At 36.6% G+C, this 25,023-nt stretch overlaps 1 long non-coding RNA gene across 2 annotated transcripts in view; it reads left to right on the top strand.

The window, feature by feature from the left end:
- The window catches only part of LOC128072716 (uncharacterized), a 159,534-nt gene that overhangs the window by 43,048 nt on the left and 91,463 nt on the right, over positions 1-25,023 (top strand). The window contains exon 1 of one of the 2 annotated variants that reach the window (XR_008202419.1): positions 16,070-16,145. The exons of the other annotated variant lie outside the window; for it this stretch is intronic. This is a non-coding gene — a long non-coding RNA (uncharacterized LOC128072716). Of the gene's footprint in view, positions 1-16,069; positions 16,146-25,023 lie in introns of those variants that run through there. 2 annotated transcript variants of the gene reach the window in all.

Below are 25,023 nucleotides of genomic sequence, written 5' to 3'. Positions count from 1 at the left end.
GTCTGGGGAGATATTATGTTGATTGGACAAGGATTAACCATCTGGCAGAGATGTAGTAGGAGTATTTGCTTCACAGATGTGTCTTTGTGCTGATAAACGAGTAACCCAAATACTTAAATTTGGAATTTCTTAGTGAAATGTATTTTCATTTTTTTTAAGAATATGCAGTATTATTCAAAGCAATTCTTATTTCAGGCATAAATATTTCTATCAAATTATGTTCAGTTTGTGGTCCACAGAGACAAGAATGGAAAAAGGCTTGACTTGTAATTATCTATATTCTGGGATGTCAGATGCGTTCCTTTTCTTTCCCTTTTCCTTTGTGGAGGGGAGGAATGCATGAAGAGAAGGCAGTGAGGGAAACAGACTATTTCTGATATATCCATCCATCAAAAAATTGTCTTCTAATAACTTACAATATATCTGTCCAAATTGGCAAGAAACACTTGCCTTCTGCTGATGTACCTTAAATTAGAGCTGCTATTGATTTTGATTATGGACCCAAGCTGTTTTCAGAAAACGTTTTTAATCAGCTGTACTGTTATAAATATGATGGAATGGTGAAATAAAGTTTGTGGGCTGACCCTTCTTATGCATACATGGTCATTAGACTATTTTCTGAAATACAATTTTAAGGAATGTGTAAGAAATAAATTACTCAATATGCCAAGAACTTCTCTAAGTACTTTTTCCTTGTTTACCTGCTTCTTCTAACTCATAATGAAACTCAGTTATTTGGCTGCATACACAGAATGGGAAAATTGTTTCCTGATTTTGATGGACAGGACTATCAAAAGCAAGTTATTAATCTGATATGCTTTCCCTAACAATTGCTTATAAAATTATTGCTTTTCAGTGAGTTATCTGTTGCTAGAATAGCTTTTAAATACGTACTGGAATGAAACTGCAATCTGATAAAACTAGATTATAACTAGATTTTAAGCGCCTGTAAATTTGAAAGACAGATATTTTTAATTGTCTTTCACTGTGTTAGAAACAAATACCAAATGAGTTGCATTTTTTTCTCAGACTTGGAGATAATGGGGAGAGTATTTTCAGCGGAGAAGCAATTGCTCTAGAGAAAGAACTATCTGGAGGGTATGCTGCTTGGCTGATTTTTAAGTATGTAAGTTACAATTTTGAGTCTAACAGCTGCTGACAGAATCAGGAATATTCAACTTTTTGTCAGTACAGCACATTCAGCTAAAATTTCTCCAGGAGCAGAGGGGAGGATTTCCATTTTTTGTGCTGTCACAATTAAATACTAATTACTGATAGTAATAATTGTGATCAAGTAAACAGGAGATAAAGCATTCTTGATTACTGTTTTAAGAAGATGATACTTCCAGGACCTCTGGTACTGCTTTGTTGCGTTTTATTTTATTTAATTTTTTTCATCTGTTGTGAAAGGAGAGGGTGTTTTGGTGTGTGTGGTTTTTTTTGTTTTTGTTTTTTTTTTTGTAACTGCTGAGTTTATTGAGTTGTTTTGTTGGTATTAGTAAAAGTTCAAGGCTGTGATCCACAGCTTTTTTTTTTTTTTAAAAACACTAATTTACTGGCAATAATTGGGCTTCATCATTCTTCTTTTCTTCTTGGGACAGTCTATTTGAAAAGACACACCTTTAAAGATTCAGGACTTCTAATTCCTAATTGGACATATTTTTATATGCAGTGTTGTATCTGGCACACAGAGAACTTGAGTCATGATTATTTGAAGTGAAATTTCAGGAGCTGTTACTGTATCAAACTTAGGACACTGTCATTAATGCAAATGAGCCTACTGTACATTGCTGCTTTTTTCACTGTAACTTGAATCTGAAATGCAAACCACAGTTGTGATCATACTGTTGTTGAGACAGAAGCCTTAGTTTACGTGCTTCAGTTAAACTGTTTCATACAAGCAACAGAATTACAAATGAGACATCAAGAATGACAACAATCCTTCCATATGTAGGTGACCATTAATGTTCACTGAAGATCAATGTAAGTCAAAAGTGTGAATCCCAAACATATCTCTAACTTGGGAAACTTGAAACTGTTCTAAATTCAATTGATAGTGAATGAAACACAGCAACTAAGCAGTTCTGCAAAAATGTAATGAGAACAAGATACAGCATTAAAAATAGTCTAGAAAAAATAGCAAAGCTGTTTCTGTGCAACAATAGAAATTCAAAAAGAAACCCAAATTGGCCAGCCATGTAGTAAATCAGCATGAGATACACATCTCTTTTGACACCAGTGAAGATACTGCAGTATGGACTCAGATCCACATGGCAAAAGCATAGACTGTAAATTTCTGTTTTTTAGTCCAATTTTTAACAATGATGTTTTAGACAAAAAGTCATATAGGTCAAATACTCGAGAACATACAAGTATTAAAGGTTGTTTGATAGGAGTATAGTCTATTTTCCAGAAAACACAGTTGAAATGAATATTTAGAGTGTTGTGCTGCTTTTGGCTCTAAGTTGCAAGCTGTTTATAGCGCTCCTGAGGATGTTCCAAATTATGCCAATTGGAGGTGTGCTGTCTCCAGTTTTTGGCTCACCAAGGACTAGGATTCCCTAGGTGCACCACCCCTGCCTTGGATGTTTCCCATTCTCACAGTCTGTCTCAGAAAAACCTTAAGCCATCTTGCACGGTAATTTCAGGCCCCTCTGCGCTTCTAGTCACCTCTAAAGCGAAAATAGTCTGCTTCCAGATCTTCCTTGCTCAAGTCTTATAAATCATCTGTGATGTGCTAAGCTAAAAGTAGCTAAGAAAATTGTCAACACTTATAACGTTAGGATAAATAATGGTTTGTTCTCTATGTTATGGAAAAGCATAGCTATTTATAGCACTTACACTGTCTCAGAAAATTAGACTGCAAACATCTGAATCTTGTAAGTGGTTACACAAAGTTGTGATGGAGACTGCACTTACTGTTAATCAGGTAATGAAGCAAGACAAATACTATTTTCTTATCATTTATCAGGTTTAGAGAGACTGCAGAAATACTAATTTGACCATTGCACAGGAGTGTTATCAAGGCCTGTATGGCCAAAGTGCTGTCAGGTAGAAATTTCTAAGAACAGTGTAGAGAGGGCATGGATTTGTTTGGCTGGAGGGATGAGAGTGCAGGGTTGGGTGGGGAAGGACAGAGACTGCATTATACTGTGTACTGAGGGGCTGCTTGGTAGTGACTTGAGCTAGAAGTGTAGCAGGAACATCACCCTTGGTTTAAATCTGCTAAATTCCAGTTCTCTCTGATGGCTGAGCTGTGCATCTCTGCTTCACTCATGAGAAATCTTTCTGTTGGATACATAAATCTGTTTATTCTATTTTTTATTTTTTTTTTTTGCATGCAGAGTATGCAACTTTAGCTCTTGACAGATAGGTTACCTTCAGAGGATCTTGAAAAAGTGCATGTAAAAAACTTGTAGGCTTCCCATGCTTTATTTTTGTTTAGTAACCGTAATGTTACTATATGTTAATTAACAATAAGTTAATTTGACTGTCAAATGTGGACTCCAAATCTTAATTAGCAATATGTAAGGGTAAGAATGACATTCCTTATGCCCCAAAGCACTTGAGAAATGAAGCACTAGCACAAGGACAGCGTGAAGTCCATCATATTGTCTTGGTTTCAGAAAGCACTGAATCATAAATCACATGAGTCAGAATGAAGGTGTGATCATGATTTATTTCAGATGATTCCTTGAACCTTTTGTTCATTTGCGCACGTAATTGAAAATCAGCCCTTTTTTGAAAATGACGGTTTGAAGTGCTTGACATTTAGTCAAGGTGACCACAAGCAGATAAATTCTCAAAAATCAATAATGCAAATAGTGGTCTTAGGAGAAATATCAGTGTGAGGTCGTCTTTAAAAATGAAACTCACTTTACTTGCATCATGTCCCTTTGTGAAAAGAGAAAAAGTCACTGGTTTAATTAATATCTATGCTATGTGACACTGAAGTGACTGCTTGTAGAGGCAGTCTGCCAGTAAGAGCTCATTTGTTTTTTTTTTTTTAATATGTAGGAAAAATAGTCTAATTTTAAGCTTGCGTACTCATCTTCTGTTAGCAAAGCAGTCAGCATAATAAATAAAAGCAACGATGACAGGTTTGAAACAAATGATATGAATTGTGTATCAGCAGGCATACTGTAATATGGTTAAATTTTTTAACAAGACGGTTTCTAGCATAGGAGAGAAAGAAAAGTTCTTGTTTCCAGAAGATAAAGCCTATATGGAAGGATTATGTAAGATAAAAAGTTCTGAGGACTGTGCAGTCCATAATTCTGTTTTTTTTTTCCTGCTGAAAACTTCTTGATCTTCAAATGTAACTTGTTTGGATTTTAGTTTGCGGTAATTCTTCTAGTACTTATTAATGCTGATGCAATAGTATACACAAAAGCTTGCTGTATGCTATTAATTAAACTTCTATAAGAAATTGCTTACTAAAAGAGGGAACATTTTTAGGATTTATGAGAGGATATGTGTACATTATATTATTTAGAAGCATCTGCTTTAGTTATGGTGAGAAAATGCAGAACTGAGAATCACAGAATACCTGGGGATGAGCCCAAAATGCAAAGTGTTTGAAGTGCTGTCTGTTATATCGTACTATAGCGAGTGGAGTGCTGGGGAAAATGAAATATCACATTTAATGTACATGCACTTGCAGTATATAAACTCTGTTCAGATAAATGCAGGTAGATGCTTCATAAAACCCCCACCTTTTTTGAGGGATTAATAAAATGGAGCTTTAAGAAAACAAGGAGACGTCACAGAGCTTCTAGCAGGCTTTTGAAAACTGTGACAATTTTTATAGAGCTTTGACACATTTAAGCTGGTGAAGGCACATCTGCCTGGAAAGGCAGTGGAAAGATAACTGTTCGTAGTTTGTCTGTTGAGTTATGTTGGTGTTCAAAAGTCTTTAAAAGCTCCAGTGCTAAGATACTTGTGCAGTATCAGTCATTTTCTTAGTGCTGGTAAGCCAAAAGGTTAGGAAGAATAGATTAAATGCTAATCTGTTAACAAAATGTATGCAAGGCACTGTATTTTTTTTGCTGTGCTCCTTGGTACTGACTTCCCAGAACTGTGTGTCTTTGTCAAGATTTCTAAAATAAATTGTCACTTGTGACCATTCAGCTGCTTTGTCATAAAAGCCTTATTCAGTGAAGCTCTTGAACACCACGTAAGTACCTGCATAGCTTGTGGGAACTGAAGTTAGACGCAGACTGAAGCTCATCTGGCTCCAGAGGATGTAGGGAAGTATTTACAGTAGATGTACTATGTTAGGAGAAGTAATCTGTACTCATATTTTCATCTGAAATAGTGAGTAGCTCTGCAGTAAAATTTCTCAGGCAGGAGTGTGGTTTCTGAAGAAAATATGATCGTCCTTATCAGCTGTGCTTCGCATCATGGACCCATTAGACAGAACTGGGCAGACATACAGTCAAAGTCTCTCTCACAAGTGATGCTATTGAGTTGAGTTCACTCCGTGACAGCATATAACACTGAAACAGTTGAAGTATACTGTAAAATTGCTCTTTAGAAAAGAGTTATCTCTTGTCAGGCCTGAGAAAGATCCAATGGAGTAGTCAAAGAATTGTGAAAATAATTCCATAGCAATCATTCAATAGCAAATTCAGTAGTGATTGTAAGTCTCATTCAGTGATGGTAGTCTCTTATGGTGCTGGAAACAGCTCTATTTTCTTCTATTTTCATTTCCGAAGTTATCTCAGTAGTGGATCAAGCAAAACTATGTATCTGTCAATACCTTAGCAATGTATGAAGCCTATGGTTTGTGCTCCCCTAGTAGTGTTCCCAGCATCTCCAGAGCTGCTGAGACAGGTGAGTAGCCTTTCCTGCAAAGTGGTTAAGTGGATTAGCTGGCTCTATGGTCTGCTAGCCAGCAGCATGGCTGTGCCTTCCTGCAGGTTCTGCTGCTGAAGGAAGGCACATCCCACTATTGCCCATCTTATGTGCCTTAGTGCTGTTCATATAAAGAAAGCCAGGCATTATATGGTTCTGTGTCCAGAAACACAGAACCCTTAAAACATCTTTTAGATAGAACACTCAAAAGCTACATGGTGGCCCCAATTTCAATATCTTTTCCCAGAGGTTATGAAGACTAGAAATTTGTGTTTTTCTAACTACTGCTCACTAAAAAAGAAATCTGATATTCTCATCAGCTGACTGGTCTTCAAGGAGGAAAGAAAATCATGAGTTTTCTGATGTACTTCATAAAACTGTAGGAGCTGGAATCACTGTGTTCGGTCAGGCTTGTGAATAAGTGATTTATTCTGTGTAGAACTGAAATGCATATAAAGGTGATTAAAGATGATCTGTTACCATGGACAGACCATAGCAAGCAGACTGTCACATACATGTGTGTGAAAGTGAGGTTTTAAGACCTGTTTGCAGTCCTGAGTCAGGAATGATAGCACAAGAAAGTCAGTCGACTAGATTTTGTAATGGCACGACTGAACAGTCTGCTCAAGTGTGCTGATATCTGCTGGGTAGTATTGTCACATTTCATAACAGCATTGGATAATATAGAATATGACTTCCTCGGTAGATGGACACCCTGGAGGTGGTTCAGCTTGTCATGCTAGATAAAATGTGTCCTTTGCCTCTGTATTAAAGTTCATCTGTATTTGCTCAAGTCTGATGAAATTAGACAAGGAAAGTTTAGAATAAAAAAAGTCAAACAACTCAAATTAAATGAAAAACTATGCCATGTGACAAAATGAATAACATTTGATTACAGCCTTAAAAGCATATTGAAAGAATTGAAGTAAAAGTATATAAATGTTGTAAGCAATACATGACAAATTTACTTTCATTTGTTCTTTAGAGTACTAATACTGCTCTTGTTCTATGATGGGCATTAAATAGTTGATGGTAATTCCCTTTGTTCTTAGCTTTTTTAAAAAAATTATTGCTATGAACAGTATTTAGGGTTAAGGAGTTTAGTAAACATTTTGAATAGTAGAGGTTTTTTTCATTTTTCCAACTTGTAGTGACAATTACCTTTGTCTACCTTTTTCTGTAGTTGTAGTGGTCTTCTAATTTTCTCAGCATTTGTCATGCTTTTAATCAGTCTCTATCAATTTTGGCATTCCTTTAGCCAGCCATTCCTTTAGTCTTTCCAAGGCTTTATTTCATTGTGTATTAGAGTTCAATGTGATTGCACTGATGGCTTCCATTTATATAAGTGCTAGTGAGCTGTTTTCTCCAGCATTAACTGTTGCTTTCTCTCTGTGTCTGCATGTGGTTTTTCTCGCACTTTTTTTGTCTTTATTTTGTTTATTTGTCATTTGAATGCCACAGTGAACATTCAACACATAAGCAGAATTGTTAAAATGCTGTTAATCCTAGGTTTTATGCCACCTGTGTAGCTGCATGCTGTGGGTTTTTTGAACAGTTTAGCTTGATCAATAATACAATCCTGACAGTTAGCACTAGGTGATTTTCAGAAAGTGTCTGCCTGGTTCTATTACTATAAATCCCTGTAGGTTTTTTTTTAGTGCTTTAAATAAAGAAGGTCTAGTGTGTTATACACATATTGATAGCTTTCATAGTCTTCAAAGAGTGGTTTATTCAGAATAATTTGTATGTGGCTTTCTAGGTGAACAAAACCATCATTTTCATAAATAACACACTGTTTGTGCTCAGCCTGGAATTCAGTGGCACTGCTTTTGATAGCTGGATTTGCAAGCTCTAAATAATAATGTTCAGGCAAACTATCAATGCGGGTTTGTACGTAATTCTCCATGTCCTCTTTTTAACCTGGTAGAGCTGAGGGCTACTGGGAGGGACGCTGTTTACTGAATGTGTTCTCCAAAACACATTGTAATTATTTCTATTTGACCCTTTGTCACAGTCTGTGATGTTTTGTAGTGTTCTGTCATTGGAAGAATCACCCTTCCTCCAGAAAGCCTGACATGAATGAAAGCGATTACTGTTTCCTAGAACACATTGCAGATAAGGGAAAATGTAATTGCTTCAGACTGGAAAGCTAACCATAACAAATGTTGTCATCTTTTATCAATGATAACAACAGGTGAAATAAAAACGACTAAGAAACATTTTCTAGAGATTATGCAGTGTGTATTGTAATTGTTTGTGACAGGCTGAACCTGAGGCTGGTACTGACCCTTTTTTATCTATTTGCTATGAGGAAACAAGAAAATAAAAGCCGTGATTTTCCATATTGGTAGCACATGCTTTGGGACAGTCTGGTTTTGTTTTGCTTGTTTCATGAATAAATTTCCTCAAGAAGTAGCTCTATCAGGGTCAGACACAGACATTTATTTGCTAATGATCTAGCATGCTACTATATTAAAAACTAACTCATATTAATCTGTGGATGAAAAATGCTTCTATGGTGAAGTATTTACAGAATATCTGGTGAAGTAATTACAGTTAGAGACATACCACATAACAAGTCCTATTTAGTATGCTTTTTAAGAGGTAGATGTAGGAGGGATGATTTACAAGCTTGCATCAAAAAGCAATGGCTTGAAGGTTTAAGATGGTAAATAATGCGTAGAGCAGAAAAATATTTCTTTGGGGGGTGGGGGAAGAAATTACTTTACATTTTCATATAACCTAAAGTAACACACTAATCTTGCATTATAAATTACTTTCATTTACTATGGCTGTATAATCCCAGACAGACGAATTTTTCAAATATATAAATTGAAGAAACAACTTCAGAAATCCCATAACAGTACTGTATGGATGTCTCCCACTCTTCCTTGCTCAAAACCTCTGTGTAAGATTTTATTGACTGGGTAATGGCATAGTTTAAGTTTTATGCAGTTGTCTTGTTCAGTGTCTGTTTAGACAAATAACAAGCCCAAAATACAACTACTTCTTATGTAGTAAATCAGCATCATCACTTCTGAAATCAATATGTGTATCCTTAATGGCTTTATTTTTTAGATTAAGTTTTTTTGCCTTTTCAACAACTTTCAGAAATGGGAAATGCTTTGCAGTTTCACTAACATTTCATGTCAAAAGTGAGGTCATTCCCAGATAGAATACATGGCTACTGTGTTTGTCATCAGCTAAGCTGTCCTGAAAGATTTCTGCATATGGATGTTTGCCAAAAACAAAGCCAATATTATTTGATCACACTTCACTTTCTCCATTGGTTTCTCACCTCTTTTAGTTCTAATGAAACGTTTTTAACTGATCTGATTATGAGACCTGGCTTAATAGTTTAATAATAGGGTCTGGCAAATCTCTTGATGTGTCTCGCTGACTTGAACTACATGCAGGATTTGGGCCAAAGTCTCTCGTAATCCATCTTCTTCTGAAGTCTGCAGAAGTATATCTCCTGTCTTAGTTAGGATTGGCAATGGCAAATGATTTATTTACAGAGTTCTTGTTTATCTTCACTCATAAATACTAGTTTATCTACTGCTGATGATTTGTACTAGAAAGTTCTACATAGCAGTCAAATTCTGTGTGTATTAATCTAAAGTGAACCTGTGTACGAATCTAAAAGCTTTGGCAAATAAACCTCAGATATAATCTTATTTATTCTTTAATATAAATCTTTATATAGGAAAGTACATATAAATATGTGTATACATACCCCTAACAATGACAAAAGTATTACAACTAATGTGGCAGGAGAAATGGCCTGAACAGACATCTGGGAATTCATAAGAACAGCTAATTTATGTTTCTTGTTGTCAACACATTCCTTATGACCTTTAAGGATGCCTTTTATTAAACTCATTAAGCAGAAGGCTTGTGATCTTCACATTGGGTGCTATTTTAAAAGGTGAGAGATAAACTCAAGAAAAATGTATCACTATATAGCTACTATGAGTGTCTTAATTAATTTTACAATGGTTTGAGACTTCTTATGAATATTAATAGTATGGGAATCATAATAATTTGAATATTTATAATTACTGTGTAAAAAATCTTACATACTGAGATTTTTTCCCCACATCCCATCAAATCTCACGGCATCTTATCAGGCACTGTGTTACACTCAATGCATAAGACTGTAAAAAGGATGCAAATTCTTTATGTAAAATGACACAATTTACAAGAAAAGTAAATGTGAAGCAAGTACTTAACATTTGTTATCTACCCAGGATTTTCTTGTGATTATTTTAAGCCCAAAAACTCAGTTTTCCCAGTGAAAATTTTGGAAATGAAGATGAATTTCATGGGAAGAACAGAGCTCGGTGTTAAACCCAACTCTATGTTCAGTCCAGTAGATAAAAACTTTCCATCTAGGCTTCTAGTCCACTGCTATTGAAATGAGAGTACTGAGGATTTAGTTTTCTCAGACTTAACAGACAACTTCTGCAGTAATTCCCCCCTCCTTTTTTTTTATTTTTAGTGAAAAAGTCTAACATAATATCCAAGCCTCCTATCAAATTAATTCTGGGCTTTAGGATTTTGGTTGTTTCAGCCTTATCCAGTTGTAATATGTATTATGCTTAATATAGAACATATCCGATTTACTGGTCAACTGAAGTATTTTGTAGCATATTGTTTTTTGTTCAAATTCAGACAAAGATGCAACTTAGAAAAATGATGAGACTATTTCATCTGGTTTTAGTTTGCTGTTCATTTTACTGTTTGTTTTTTGACAGAAACGGCATCATGCATAGTATATAATACGAAAAGTGCTATAAATGCTTGTTCAGGCAGCAATTGAGGCAGTTGGAGAAAGTGCAGAGAGGAATGTAAATGAGGCAAACTTCCATTTTCAAGTTTGTAACACTTTGATAAATTTGAACAGCATTCAAGTGATTCGCGGATTCTGCATTAAAATTTTCAGCAGAGATATATGTGAAGTTTTTCTGGGGAAGTTGAATTCAGATACATCTAGATGAACTTGTAACACATAGTGTACATGGCTGCAGGATTTCCTTAGTGGTCTGACTGATGCACTTATTGTCTCGCTTCTTGCACTGTCCTTCTTTGGCTGCACAGTCAAGAAAGTAAGTTATTAATCACTGTTAATATTGGATCTTTACCAATTATTTCATTCAAAGCTGATAATCAGCAAGCAAGACAGCGTGCTAATTTTGCTGCTCTCTGAATGCCTTTTTAGGACAACCATTTGTATCTCACAGATGGGGAAGCACTAAGAAAAATCTGTGTACTTCACTGAAGTTAGAAAGCATCGGGTATATGGTAAGGTAGTTGAGTGTGAATAAATAGTAGATCAAAGGAACCAAAGGGTCAAGCAATTTTTTGTTTGGATGTTGAGGCAGCAGGATCTCCAGGGCTATATGCTCTTATTGCTGCTATTCAGTGAGGGAAGGAAAGACTGAATGTTGTGGCAGACTATTCTGGCTATCTGAATGGTTTTTCTTGGTAATCAAAGCTAATGCTATCTGCCAACAGTTGTACCACACCTCACTGTATGTGATGGATGATAAAATGACAGAAAACTTAACTTTCATAAAGTCACAGTAAGGCATGATCTGTGCAACAACACTCTTAATCTAGCTATTAGAAAACAATTATGAAAATATTAGCTCACTTGTCAGCACTAAAGATGTTAAATGAAATATTGAGGAGATAAAATGAGTATTAGAAAAACCTTGATATTTTGCCCAATGAAAATGGCCCTCTGTATATGAGAAAGATTGTCTGAATATTAGACTTAATCCTTCTGTGTATACACCATCTTATTTGTTTTGCTACTGTTACAAATGAAGAGAATACTTCTATTTCGTCAGCTAAGCTTATATTCTCCACTATGAACTATGAAAATATTAGAGGAAACGTAACTCAAAATAAATACTGGAATCCAATGCTGGGTAACAATCTTTCTTTTTAGAGTAACACCTAAATGGGAAAAAATACAGGAAAATGCCTGTAGTCAGCACGTAAAACATTACTGCAACTGGATTGATACTACAAGGGAAGAAGAAAAGTGATTTAAGTTCACAGGCAGTGAGGTGTTTTTCCATTCTTAAATGTTAAAGAAAATGCTGCTTTAGGATTCCAGGAGGTATTTCTCTCCTTTGCACGATATACTGAGATATACATCTTGTGCACCAATGAATGCTGCTGGTAAAGTGGTTTCTAACATCACTTTCTTTACCATTACAATATATTTTGCGCCTTCTTTTTTAAAATGAAAAATGAGGAAAATAAATAAGAAAAATAGAAAGCAAGTATAGCTCTAAGACTTCAGACCTAGCACACTGAGGATGATGAAGTACTTCATGTATAATGAATAGAGTTTTTGAAGTCTTGTTTTTTCTGCCCTTTTCCTTCCTGCTAAGGATACTACACAGTATTTCGTTTTTAACTCTAAACCCTCAAGCTAGAGTTCTAGGAAATGGCTAATATCGTTAACATTTTTTAAGCAATGAGTTTATGTAAAAAAAAAAAAAAAAAGTTCCTCAAAACTATATAAAAAAATGGAAAAGGAATTTCATAAAGAAATAAAAAGCAAGAGTGTATTTTTTTCCCTGAAAATAGAGCTGCTACTTTCAAATGGTCTAATGGTAGGCTTTAGGATATACTAAGAAAATTAGTATTGAACTAAATATCTGTACAGCTAAAGCATTTGTAGTTATCTTGTACTAAAGCTGCAAAATCCTCAAGAAAAGCTCCAAGCTAATGACAGTACATGAAATCTTGTCTCAGTAAAAGAAATTATCCACCCTGAATAGGCTAGTAAAATGAAGGTTAGGTTGCAGATGAGACTGAGAATGTTGTCTCGTTTTTCTGTGTGTGATGCACTGCACAACTCATCTTCAGGGACCTGCTGTTTCTGCCATTCCTGATAATGGGCTGCTGATGATATTGGATAATATTTCTAGAGACAGACCAATATTTGAATGCAGTGCAGTAGGATCGGAGTTATCAGTAATTCAATGCGTGTGTTTTTAATAGTAATGAAATGCAGTATTGAAATTAGTTTTAGTGCCTTGGTTGTGACCTTGCAGTTCTGATTATTGCTTCGCTGAGGCACTTTGCTAGTATTCCTGTCTTTTTTACTATCTGCTTTCTTTGTGCAGAAATAACCTTCCCTGCACACCTCCCCTTCTCCTCATTATATCACAGATGATACTCCATGACTTCAGATGCACGAACCAGTGTGTGCAGAGTATGCAACGTATGTAAAATTTTACGGCATACTTGCTACGCGGCAGCAAGAATAAAGTGCAGAACCAAGTACACTGAAAAAGTGGATGTGCAGAAAGAATAAACATCAGAAAATCAACTGCCACTGTAAAAAGGAAAAAAAAAAAAAAAAAAAGACGACGTAAATCTCTTATAAATGAGTTTAAGAAAGCCTGTAGAGAACTGAGCTTACATATTCATGATTTTGGAAAACACTGAGTCTCCTGAGAAGTGAATATGAGTGGGATCCTTAGAAGAACATAATAAGGGTTGGATGTTCAGTGAATAGCTGGTTATGCTATTTCTACTTCTTTCAAAGCAAGGTCCTTTCTATGTTTTTAGCAGTAAGAGTTGGTTGATTTGATCTATAATTTCTTGGAGGTCTAAACAATCAAGGACAAGTAGAAAAAGACTGACCATGCTTAACAAGCTGGTAAATATACTAGTGGGAGATGTGTGCAGAGTGCTTCAGACTCAAGAAGTAAACAATTTATACAGCCTTTCCCACACACATCTTCAGTCCTCATCTAAAGCTCTTTTATACTAGCCCTGTGAGCAGTGTGACCAGATGGCAGTGATGTAGGACCAGTTTCCTTAAACTCACATGATTGAGTTTCCACAAACTATCTTGCATGGAATCATAGAATCATCGAATAGTTTGAGTTGGAAGGAACTATAAGCTTATCCAGTTCTACCCTCTGCCATGAGTGGGGACACCTCCCACTACGTTTGCTTGCCAAAGCCCATCCAGTCCTTGGACATCTCCTTCCCTGGGCAGTCTGTGCGGGTGCCTTGCCAGCCTTATAGTGAAGAAAATACCCTTCCCTCAATAAAGGGAGCAGGTTCCTTTCCTCAGTGAAGAGAAAGATTTCAGGTTTTTTTTGTTTTTTTTTTTTTAAATCAGCATTTTAGTTGAACTTAAGACTTCATAAGCAAGAAAAACTATATTTAACCCTTTTTATATGGACTGTTTAGACATGAAATCAGACCTACAATATATGTTCTTAGTGACTCTACATGTTGGGCCTTTTATCATATTTTTGTTTAACTTGAGTGACTTAATTACTCCCCGAGGCCGGTGATAGGAGGTAGACACATAGCATATCCAGGCTAGAATACTATGGTTCTTGGGACCTTACTCATTGGTAGTCCCACTTGTGCTGCTTATTAGATTCCTGGGCTGTTCTATTTATTGGTTTCTGATCAACACTGAACTTAGGATATTTTCCAAGTTATTTAGATGTGTAAATGGTAACTGTGGATTTTTACAAGTATCTTAATTTCTTATCAGTCACAAATCCAATTAGGATTTGGATCTGTTTTGAAAAACTCAATGCTTTATCTCCTTAATTCTTTTGAAAATTTGGCATTGTTACTCTATAATTTGGGATTGTCTTGTGCACAACCGGAGGCATTTGGAAAGAGAATCTGTGAGCAGGCTGTTAAAAATATGATGCAGTTAGATATTGATAGAGATATACGTGCAATAGATAACTAGGTTTTAATGATACCCTAATGTAAGGATTAGTATGCTCGCTTCCCATGATAAGAAGACCAAAGAAATTTGGCTAGCAGGCTGATGCTAGGAGGAGGGAGGGAGATGTTGGCCTCTGCCCTGCTAAACCAGAATCATGATGTTGCTCACTTGCCATCTTCTACCCCACAGCCTATTGTGTTAGGATTGTATACCACTCCATGTCTGTGTGTATTTCTGTTGAACAACAGAGTAGCCAGCCTTCAGCAGTTCCTCCTATGAAGGCCCCAGGGCTTTTGCTCAGTGCTCAGCATTGCTGTTTAGTAAACCATCTTGGTTACTGTATCATGCCAAGGCCTTGGATCCCTGAAAGATGAACAGTACAGGGGAGGCGTGGGGCTTACTGATTTGGACCTGTTTTTCCTATCAGTAATAATAACTATTATTATAGCTATTATCAAAGCTACTACATGAACTGTAATATATTATGTCTTGGCATTAAAATATTCTAAAGTTTGGAGACAACATAAAGCTTACTAAGTCAGTAGCCTAATAAGGTTTGTGCACTTAACATGTGGCCATCATACATTCTCGCATTCTTGCAAACAGATGTGGATTTTCAGAGGAAGATTTTATTGCTGAGGTACAGATTCATGAGCATCCCTCAGCTCATATTGAAGGTGATGCTGGTCCTGTTTTAAAATAAATAAACAAAACCCTAGGGCTGCGGGGCTGGAAGCTGATGATTCAGGGCCTGGATGGCAAAGGCCTTATGAAGAACTTAATTCAATAACTGTCTTCTGGCTAGAAAAAAAACAACCCAATTGTGTGATTGGAGAGGCCAGCCTCTGGTCTGAGGATGACACAGAATTTGCATGTTGGAGACATAAAGAAGAAACTATTTAGACTTCTATCTTGCCTAGAGATTTTTATTTTGCTTTATTATTTTTCACGCTATGCAGCTAGATGACTCATTGACTCCTAGCTAGTGCCAGCAGATTAGTGTTTTCAGAATCATGCTGCCTCTGACCCTATCTTTGTTTCCTTTGTAAGTATTAAAAAAAAAATCTAGTAATTGCTCCTCTCTATTAATTTTATATTTACACAACCAAATTTATATCGTATTTTAATACATATAGTGTAAATTTAATAGTGACGGTTCTTAATCCGGAATTATTCAGATTACTAAATAGAGGTTGTCTCAGATGTTTGGAATACTTTTTACGAACAACTGATTGATACATGGAGGGAAACGGAATCTAATATGAGTTTCTAGTGGGTGAGTTGTGGCTGTTCCTGAGTAAGAAAATCATCCCTCTGACACAGTTGTTGATTTCACTCAGCATGCTTTCATTATTGTGATTTTAAAAAGGGCTGTGTTTTGAAAAAGTCTATTTTTCTTCTGGAAAGGAGAAAGGAGGGAACAAAATGCCACAACCAAGCGCTTTGTGTTGGCTGACATGCATTTTTTTTGGTGTCTCCTTGAGATGGTGTTTCTAGGTCTAAGGAAGATCTGTGAAGACTGAAATAGGAAATGAGGAAGCAGGGAGGAGTGGTTACAGTAAGAATGTGCAATCCAGAAAAATATTTTCTTGGAAATTGTTGAAAGTAGATCAGTAGAACACTGCAATTAGAAGCACTGGTGTGTGTTTTATGTTGTCTTTAGTATTTTCAATTGAGAAGATATGACTGCAAGGATTTAGTTTTTTATTCTTGCCCTGATTTCAAGTTATTATCATTGGTATAAGGTCCAGAGAGCTAATATTTATCCAGCACATTTATAATTGTTGAATGCGTATGTTGTTGCTAGACACTTTTCGGTCTATTTACTCCCATTGATATGGTGAGCTTGTCAGTGTTTGCTCTCATCTCTTCTGCATTCTGATGGTGGTGGTTTTTTGAGTCTCATCACTCCATGAGGAAGCATAGTTGTCTACTTGAGAATGTACTTCAGTCTTCATTGTATATCAAAGTACAGTAAATCTCCTATTAAAGAGTCTCTAATAATGATGTGTAACAAGCTTAGTGCGGGGGAGAGGTATGCAGGAAGAAAGATATCTTCAGAAGCACTTAAAAGCTTGCAAAAAATCCTCAAAAATGTTCTATTTGTTCTTAAGCTTGTATACATAACAGACTGATGGATGTCTAACCCAGCAGTCCCAATGAGGCAGAATGCACAACAGCTCTGTCCGCCAGCTTGTGTTTCTATTTACAGATAATTAATAGACTAAGCTATAGAGAACATAAACTGTCAATGAAAAGTATAAGGGGACTCGTTTCCTCAAACAAATTAGGACGGTCATGACTTTACAGTATATTCCACATTAGAACATTCGTTTGTAAATGAGCCTAAAACTTTAAGAAATCAGGGCAGACACTGAAGAAGGGGCAGCATGGCAGAGGCTGTCCTCTGTGCAGGTAATTAATCTTGCCGCAGGCATTCTGTGCCAGCCACAGTTTCCCCAGCACGTTCTGAAAGCAGTGGAGACCTATGCTGCTGTTCCTAAAGTGATAAATAGTCCCTAAAACATCAGGCATGGATGTGTACAACAATCCTCACCAGAGATAAATAGAAATGTATTTTTTTTTTTTTAAAAACTTCTGAATCTTGTTGCTGGGGTCAATGATAAATGTGTTAACTACTTTGGAGGGAAGAATACACAGACTATTTGGAAAGGATTTTAATTTTTTGGGATTAATAGCCATGGAGAAATTAATGAGGAACATTAATTTTGTAGGAAATGAACTTAATAGTGGAGGTGTCCCTCGCACAGTCACCCTCTATCCTTGGGAGGGAACAATAACTGCAGTTCTGGGCTAAAACAGCTGTTGGCTTCAAGAATGCTGACAGTGTTCCCTAATTCAGAGCCAATTCCCTCATTCCCCCATCCAGAGCATCACACCGATCTGCTGATAACTTCGGATGGGTCTGGATGGGACCCAGAAGAAACGAGCAGAACTAGCTGGAAGCAGAGAAGCTTGGCTATTTGACAAATGTGCTAACTGAAAATTTTACATGTGATTTCACCTCCAATTAATCGAGTGAAATAGCAGCCAGTTCTGTCGGTGGAGCACCGGGAGCAGAGCAACTTACCCGCTCCCTGGGCTGCGCCGTGGCTGTCGGATTGGGCTGCAGCCTTGGCACTGGGGCGGGCATCACGTGCGAGGTGGCTGGGTGAAGGTGTCCCGCCTGCCACATTTCCTCTTGTGACAGCCTCTGCTGGCAGGTGGTGCCTGTAGCTCCTTCTGTCTGACATTTTTAGAGTTTGCTCCTGTCCTGTATGCAGATATGCTTGTATTCTTTGACACATCTTAGAACCTGGAGGAGGCGAATAGCAGGCTGGGCTGTGTCTTCCTTCTGCACCACTCTTTTTACATGAGCTTGACATTTGTTCCCTCAGTTTTGAAGCCAGTTACTTCCTTGGATTCTTTCCTAATCTTTCAGAAAAACACCTGTGTGCATTCTCTGTATTTCACAGAATAGCCTGTTGGAAGTAGCAGATGAGTAGCATCTTCCACAGCTAGGTAGATAAGGACAGGATTTGTTTGCAGAGCGACGTCAAAGGCAAAGCAGAAGTACAGAAGCAGGCCATTATTGTGAAGTACTGTGCTGACGGGAAAGGCTTCTCTTGAAAATACAGACAGTGCTGGAGATGTGTTCCTCTTATTCAGGCATCGATTGCAAGTGTTCTGTGTAACTTTTCTGCTCCAGTGATGTAAGATTCAGCTTTGGCAAGAGTGAGCTCTTTTATAGGATGCTCTTGCAAGCAACTGCATGGACTAAGTCTTGTATTTAGTTAGGGGGTTGTATAGTCATGAAAGTATCTGTTTAGAAATACAGACTATCATCTATTCTCTTCCTTTCACAGAATGGGAGCCATAACCCTAAACAGCACACCTGTCCTTGGAAATTGCCAACAAAGGATGTTCAAAGCCTAAATTAAATACTGTACTCTAGTCTTTGCCTAGAATAATCTAAATGGTTGATCAGTTCTTCATACATTCTTCATACATCAGTTTTATCTCTTGTTAAGGATACAGAACGAGACACTGATGTGATCTGTATTTTAAAGAAAAGAAAACAGAAGCAACAATTTGATCATAATAAACACCCTGTGAAAGGAGGATTTATTTTCCACTGCCAGGGAAGGAGCTAGGAGGCAAATCTAAATAAGTTTCTGTCTTTCATGGTATGTTGAGAGAATGCTGCTGGCCTTTAGTGAAGTCCTTTGTTCTTTAACTAAAACATGCTTTAAGTTAGTAAAAATTACTGATAATGAATACTTGACAATATTTCATGTGAAATATTCATTCACAAGAAGTGGAGTGTAAAAAATCCTGGGATGTTTGATCAAAGTGGTGTATATTGTTTATCATTTCTTACAGCTTTGTTTAAGCTGCAGTAGATCAGAAATATATATAAAATGTTGTGTGTACATCATATACCTGAAAATTGACATATTCTCAGTGGATGTGAAACTGAAATTGTGAATAGAAAGAATACACAGGATTTTACTGTGCATTTCCTGGAAGGATGCTAATGAATGAAGTCCAGGAATTGAGCAGAGATGTGAAATAAACTTTTCAGGTTTTATTTTTTCGCCTTTGATGCAAAGCCTGATAGTACTTCTCTATTTTGCTGTAGTTATTTCAGAATGCTTTGGAGCAGAACTCCGCAACTGTTTTCATTTGAGCCACACAAAAAGTATTTCCTTCATAATTTTTGCTTGGAGGCATGATTTTATAAATCTGAATATAAGTGTATTTTTCAGACTAGACCAAAATAGAATACTCTTGTTAATCACTAAAACATTTTAAACTGCAAATTCTATGCCTTGTGATTCAGTCTATCTCACTTTATCATGTCCAGCTTTTCAATGAGGACAGGAGATGCTATTTCTAAAATAAGAAAGACAGAAAAAGGAAGTTTTGATACCTGAGCTGCTGCAGGTGAAACACACATGAAAGGCCTCAAGTGGAGCTACAGGAAGCCTTTCAAGAGCACCAAGTGGAAGTGCTCCCAGCCTCTGAAACCTAGCAAAAAGAGCAATTGCCAAGGATGCAGAGTTTCAGGTCTTCATTTGAAGTCTGAATGGAGTCTTGCTTCTGGTCCTTTAGAGTGTGTTTGGTTCAGTTTTTCATTTTCAAGAAATTGGAAATGCAGGAGACGTTTGTAGTCACAGTTCTGTGTGTAGCCAAGACTTTGCTCGTGAAGCCACTTGAAACAATGCATCTTACAGCAGTATTTTTTTTTCACTTTAACAGGTAGTTCCTCTTTGTGGGGGGATGCATCTGCAAAGCAGGTGGTTGGTTTAACTAGTGCCATTTCTACATGAATGAGGAAGTTATTCAGTTCCAAAATTTTGCTATATACATAGCCTAAATCCCTTAGCAAGTTGGTTAGAAACTTCTGGGTTTAATGAGAGATTTTTTAAAAAATATAGCGGTACTTCAATCAATCCTGTGAAAGAAAACCCACATGAAATGTAAAAAGGCAAATAACTGTGTCAGCAAGAGCTATTCTCAGGAAGTCCTGTGTATTGGGAACTGCTAATTGGAAATTGAAGGTCAAGAAAAACATTTCCCTTGATTTCTGCACATCCCCTATCACTCCACTGCAACCTTGGTCTATGGTCAGAGTCAAAGAGTTGAATGAAGTACTTAGGGCTGCAATAATATTATTTAATAACATTCTGTGCAGTTAGAATTAAAGAGTATGTCATAACTAAGATGAAATGGAGTTTGTAAAAACAAAACAAAAACCCAAATATGCCATAATATTAGAGGATATCTATAGTAACCTCTAAAAATTGTCTTTAAAATTACAGCAGGTAGCTGCTGGGACTGGGCTCAAGCAAACTCCGAGGTGGTGATTTTGGCTTCAGCCCAACTTCTGTGTAGGTGAAGTGGGCTGGACAAGACAGATTTCACCAGAAAAAGCTGAAAATGAGGTTTATAAGAACAGTGTATATCCACTAAACCTGAAGGATGTATGGGAGACCCTGTCAGAACTCTCGAGTGGCAGTAAATGAGTGCCTGTAGTTAGCAGTAGTGTAATTACAGCAGCTTCTAGGAAGTTATGAAATAGATTGCTGCTGTGGTAATTGGGATGTAGAAAGTAGAAATGAATTATTTGTGAGTTAGCTTAAGGAAGAAAAGCAAACCAAAAATATCTTAATATAAGCTTGAAACCTCTCAAAGAACAGTGTCATTCAGAGCAATCAGAAATGTATCAGGCTTTCAGATAAACAACGAGAGAAACTTGCATGGAGAAGTAAGGCCTGGATGATTGTGCCTGTAACAGTGGAAGCTGATGGCACTAATGGTGATCGCATTACCGGTACAGAACTGTGTGCCTTCATGTGCAAATGAAACATTTGGTGGGTTGGCTTGGCCTGAATGCACTCTGTTCCAGCTTTCAGAGCACGTTTACACCTGCTGAGGAAGCTGTTACTTGCTGTAATAAGCAAAATGGCAGAGGTCTTTTGCTTAACTTTGGCAATACAAAGAAACAAATGCCTCGATATTAGTTCTGTGGTGATGTAAGGAGAATCTTCTGATATTTTCTGATGTTTGTTTTATTTTTATTTTTAGACATAAGTAAACATGTTTTCACTGCAGACGTAAACGTAAAGGTTTGGGCTTCTGATGCTGGGATGTACTTTAACGATTTGACAGTGATATCTGATTTTGTCAAGAAAGAAAAAGATAAAATCCAGAACTACTTTCACCTGTTAGAAATTTTTTATAAACTTGGAATTAATACATTGTAATATCTAATTTATATCTATAACTGGTTTTGGTCATGTGTTTTTGATTATGGGTGAATATATTGTAGGTTCTAAATGTAAAAGAAAAAAAATGGCTTTGATTTTTCCTGCAACAAAATTTAGTGCTGAGGTTCAGCTTCCATGATTTTCCTTGGTCTGCCCTTCATTTTTCAGCTTTCTGTCTCTGTCTGTCAAGAGATGCTTGCAGTCGAAAACTTTCTGTTCTAGTACTCAGCTCCATTCAGTGCTTGTGCATTAGGAGTCAAATACCAGATGTCAAAGACACACGGGTCAGTGAGTGTTACAGTGCATTGGTCAGTCTGTGCGCTGCCAATAATTGGTACCAATTCTAGGCTAAGTTTTTAATTATTTTGTTAGGCAACGCTAATTAAAAAATCTGGGTAACTGATAATACAGCATTTGTCATCTGAAAAGCAAGCACTTTGAGTAGAGAATTCTGGATCTTTTTGGAAGACATGGTGGATTGTATATAGGGAGGAAAGGTTTTCATTCTCATGACTCTGGCTAGCGTTGCATGCTTCCCTTCTGTCCTTTGCTTTGCTCAGCCTCGATCCATCTGCTCATGTATTTCTTCATAGCACAATTAGCATTTACTTTGTGTACAACTGCTATTAATTTTGTCTTTCTGGTGAATTTACATAGGAAAACTGCACTTTGGGAGACTCTACCCTTGACTAGAATGTAAATCTTCCTTTGGGGGAAAGAGTATTGACTGATGCAGAGGAATTTATGCAGAGGTGGTTGTGGTTCTTGTAGCTGTTATTCTGTCTGGATAGCTTGTGAAGCAAAACTCAAGTATACATGTTGAATAAATATGCAGATAAAGTAAAGGGAGGTTAGCATACAGAACAGTAAATACCCAGTAAGTTTTACTGTGCAAAATAATTGTTCTTCCTGGTGTTAATGTAGTCACACTGATAATACATGTAGCTAAAGCTTGTTTTCAAATTTATTCTGATCAATGTTATTAAGATACGGAGTATTACTTCAGTCTTAAATATTTCTTAGGAATTAGACTTTATCTTGATAGAGTGAAATCTAGCAGTTACATTTTCTGTAAACTTTGACTATTTTCTTTGTGAAGATGTTGGACTGCAGCTTCTCTTGGTCCATGTTGCAGCAAAGGATCTCAAATCTAAATCTGAAGAGTCACTTTTATCTAAGTTTGAGCTCAGTCCCAGCTAATAATGATTGAAGTAAGGTGATACTTTAAGTTCAAGTGTAATACTGGGCCACTGTTCTCAGATAGCTTTCTGTTAACCTGGGGCCTGCAGACAACATATGTGCGCTGCTGCTTCATCAGCCCTTGCTGGGGGCTTTATTTGTGACCTTCAAACTCCAATTTCTAAAAAGGCTTAGGAATATGTCTGATCATCAACTTGTGAGATTGTTAACTCTGAGATTTTTCACCTTATTAAGATTACTTGTATGCTTAAGATTTGCCTTAGATCATGACATTTAAAAGAAGTAAAGTCGACCCAGAGATAGAGATAATGGCTACGAATGACTGAGTACCTATGGATACTAAAAAGAGCACCATCAAATGATTTGGAAAAATAAAAAGTACAAAACCTTGTAACGTTATAAAATGTTACTTGTAGGAAAGAAACTTCTTGGACATCCAGGAAACCACTTGAATTTAATTGTGGAAATTATGAGAAATCATACCTTAAAATACTGAACACCTGGGCTTGGATTTTTCTCTTAATATATCATCTTTTTAAAACAAACCACTACGTTCTGGCTTAAAAATTGGATTTTTAAAATTAATCATTTATACTTAGTTGAAAAAAGACAGATTCACTTGATCTGTCCTTCAGTTTGACTCTTATTAATTTTATGGGCAATAAAAAAAAAACCTCTTCAGTTAGAACTCGCTGTTATTCTCTGTGTAGGGGATCTGAACATAAATTTCTGCAATTAGCAATGCCATGACAAGCTTAATTCTTATGCTTTTGTGGTTCTTGAAGGTACAGAAAATCTTCAGCTCTGTGAACCAAATTTGCCTTTGGAATTGAGCCCATTTGTTGTCAAACATCTCTAGATGACCTGGAACTTCTTAACATAAGAAAAGAAGTGAATGATCTGATTTGTTTGGTGAAGTAGTGACTAGGTAAAATTAAGAACAGGAACAATTCTAAGGATTTCAATGCAATTTCTATCCTTGATTGTAGTTCAGTTTCAGAAAACTGGTAAGAACTCTGAAAGATATAACTTCCTAACACAAGATTGCCTTGCAGTAAAACAAAAAGTCCTGCAGGACTTCTTACAAAGCTTGCACTGGTTAGGTATGTTACTTATGTGGGTTATGTACTTTTTAAGCTTGCCTAATGAGCAGAAATGTAGGTTGTGAATGTATATAATCTATGTACACGTGTGTATATTTGAAAAAAAAAAAAAAAATACAGCAGTAGCAAAGACTTGGGTACTTTCTACTGCTCTAGTTACCTGCTGTCTTCTCTTTCATGAAAAATAATGTAATTAGATGATGAGAATTTTAGATGATCAGATTACTTGTGCTACCAGCTGTGGGTGTGACAGAATTTGGTGTTAGTTGGTTGACAAAAGGTTGGCCAAAATGAGAAATATTTTCAATAGGCTTGCTTAGAGACATCCTTGCATGTGTTATACTTTGAATAGACGTTGACTTTAAGAGGTTTAATGCAGATTTGGAAATCTCAGACATAGCAGTCAGAGTTTTGTAACCAGTGTTGGATGCTGTGACTACCTTCTGAGTTCATACTGTCTCACGATTTCCACTTAATGCAATTTTCTACTCCATAAAAAGGAGTAAAATGTTTTTTCTGAATGCCTATACTTAATGTAAAAAGAAATGAAAAGTGTTCTTTGACTACTAGATAGCTGAAGCATTCATGAAATCCACACAAAGCCTTTCTTTGTATCCTTTCAGCTGTAGCAGTTGCAGTTAATTGCTTATACTTTTCCCAGAGGTGCATTGGCAGAAACACTCCATTATGGTGGTGCATCAGCACTGGAGTGTGCTGAAATGTCTTCTTATGTGCTGGTTAAAAAAAATAATAGGATTTTAAAGAAAAAATATGTTGGTGCTAACTAGATATGTCAGATATGGAAATGTCAAATCTTGTAGGCAAGTTAAATATTTGGCTTCGGGATTTTTATGGGAATATTACCATAGAAAAGGTAAAAAGGAATTTAAAAATTAATCACAATTTAGTGAGGACTATGAAAAGTAATTCAGAAACAATTCTGGACATTGAAGATGCAGAAATACGGACAAGTTTATGATAAATAGGAAGTGTTATGTTCGATTTCAGATGAAAGAAGTTGCTACAAATATAAGCAGTTGAAGGCCAGTGCCCTGTACAAAGGACTTATAAATACTTAAAGACATAAAATTACTTGGTTTCCACTATCAATATAGGTGGAGCTACGCTACTCTGAGATGTGTAATAGAATCATAGAATGGCCTGGATTGAGAAGGACCATAAAGATCATTTAGTTTCAACCCCCCTGCTATGTGCAGGGTTGCCAATCACAATGGCGATTATACCTGGGAAGGAAGTTTGTGTTGAGTTTGTGTAAAATATTCTTCCTTCATGTTTCCAAAAGTCTGCTTTTTTTCTGATTCTGATCTGCCTGGATTCCCTGAAGTCTGTTCCATGAGGA

This window comes from Tympanuchus pallidicinctus, unplaced genomic scaffold (genome assembly GCF_026119805.1).
Source record: "Tympanuchus pallidicinctus isolate F22 unplaced genomic scaffold, pur_lepc_1.0 scaffold7, whole genome shotgun sequence".
Lineage (NCBI taxonomy): Eukaryota > Metazoa > Chordata > Aves > Galliformes > Phasianidae > Tympanuchus > Tympanuchus pallidicinctus.
Note: the sequence above shows the minus strand (reverse complement) of the source record. Positions and strands in the feature narration are given on the sequence as shown.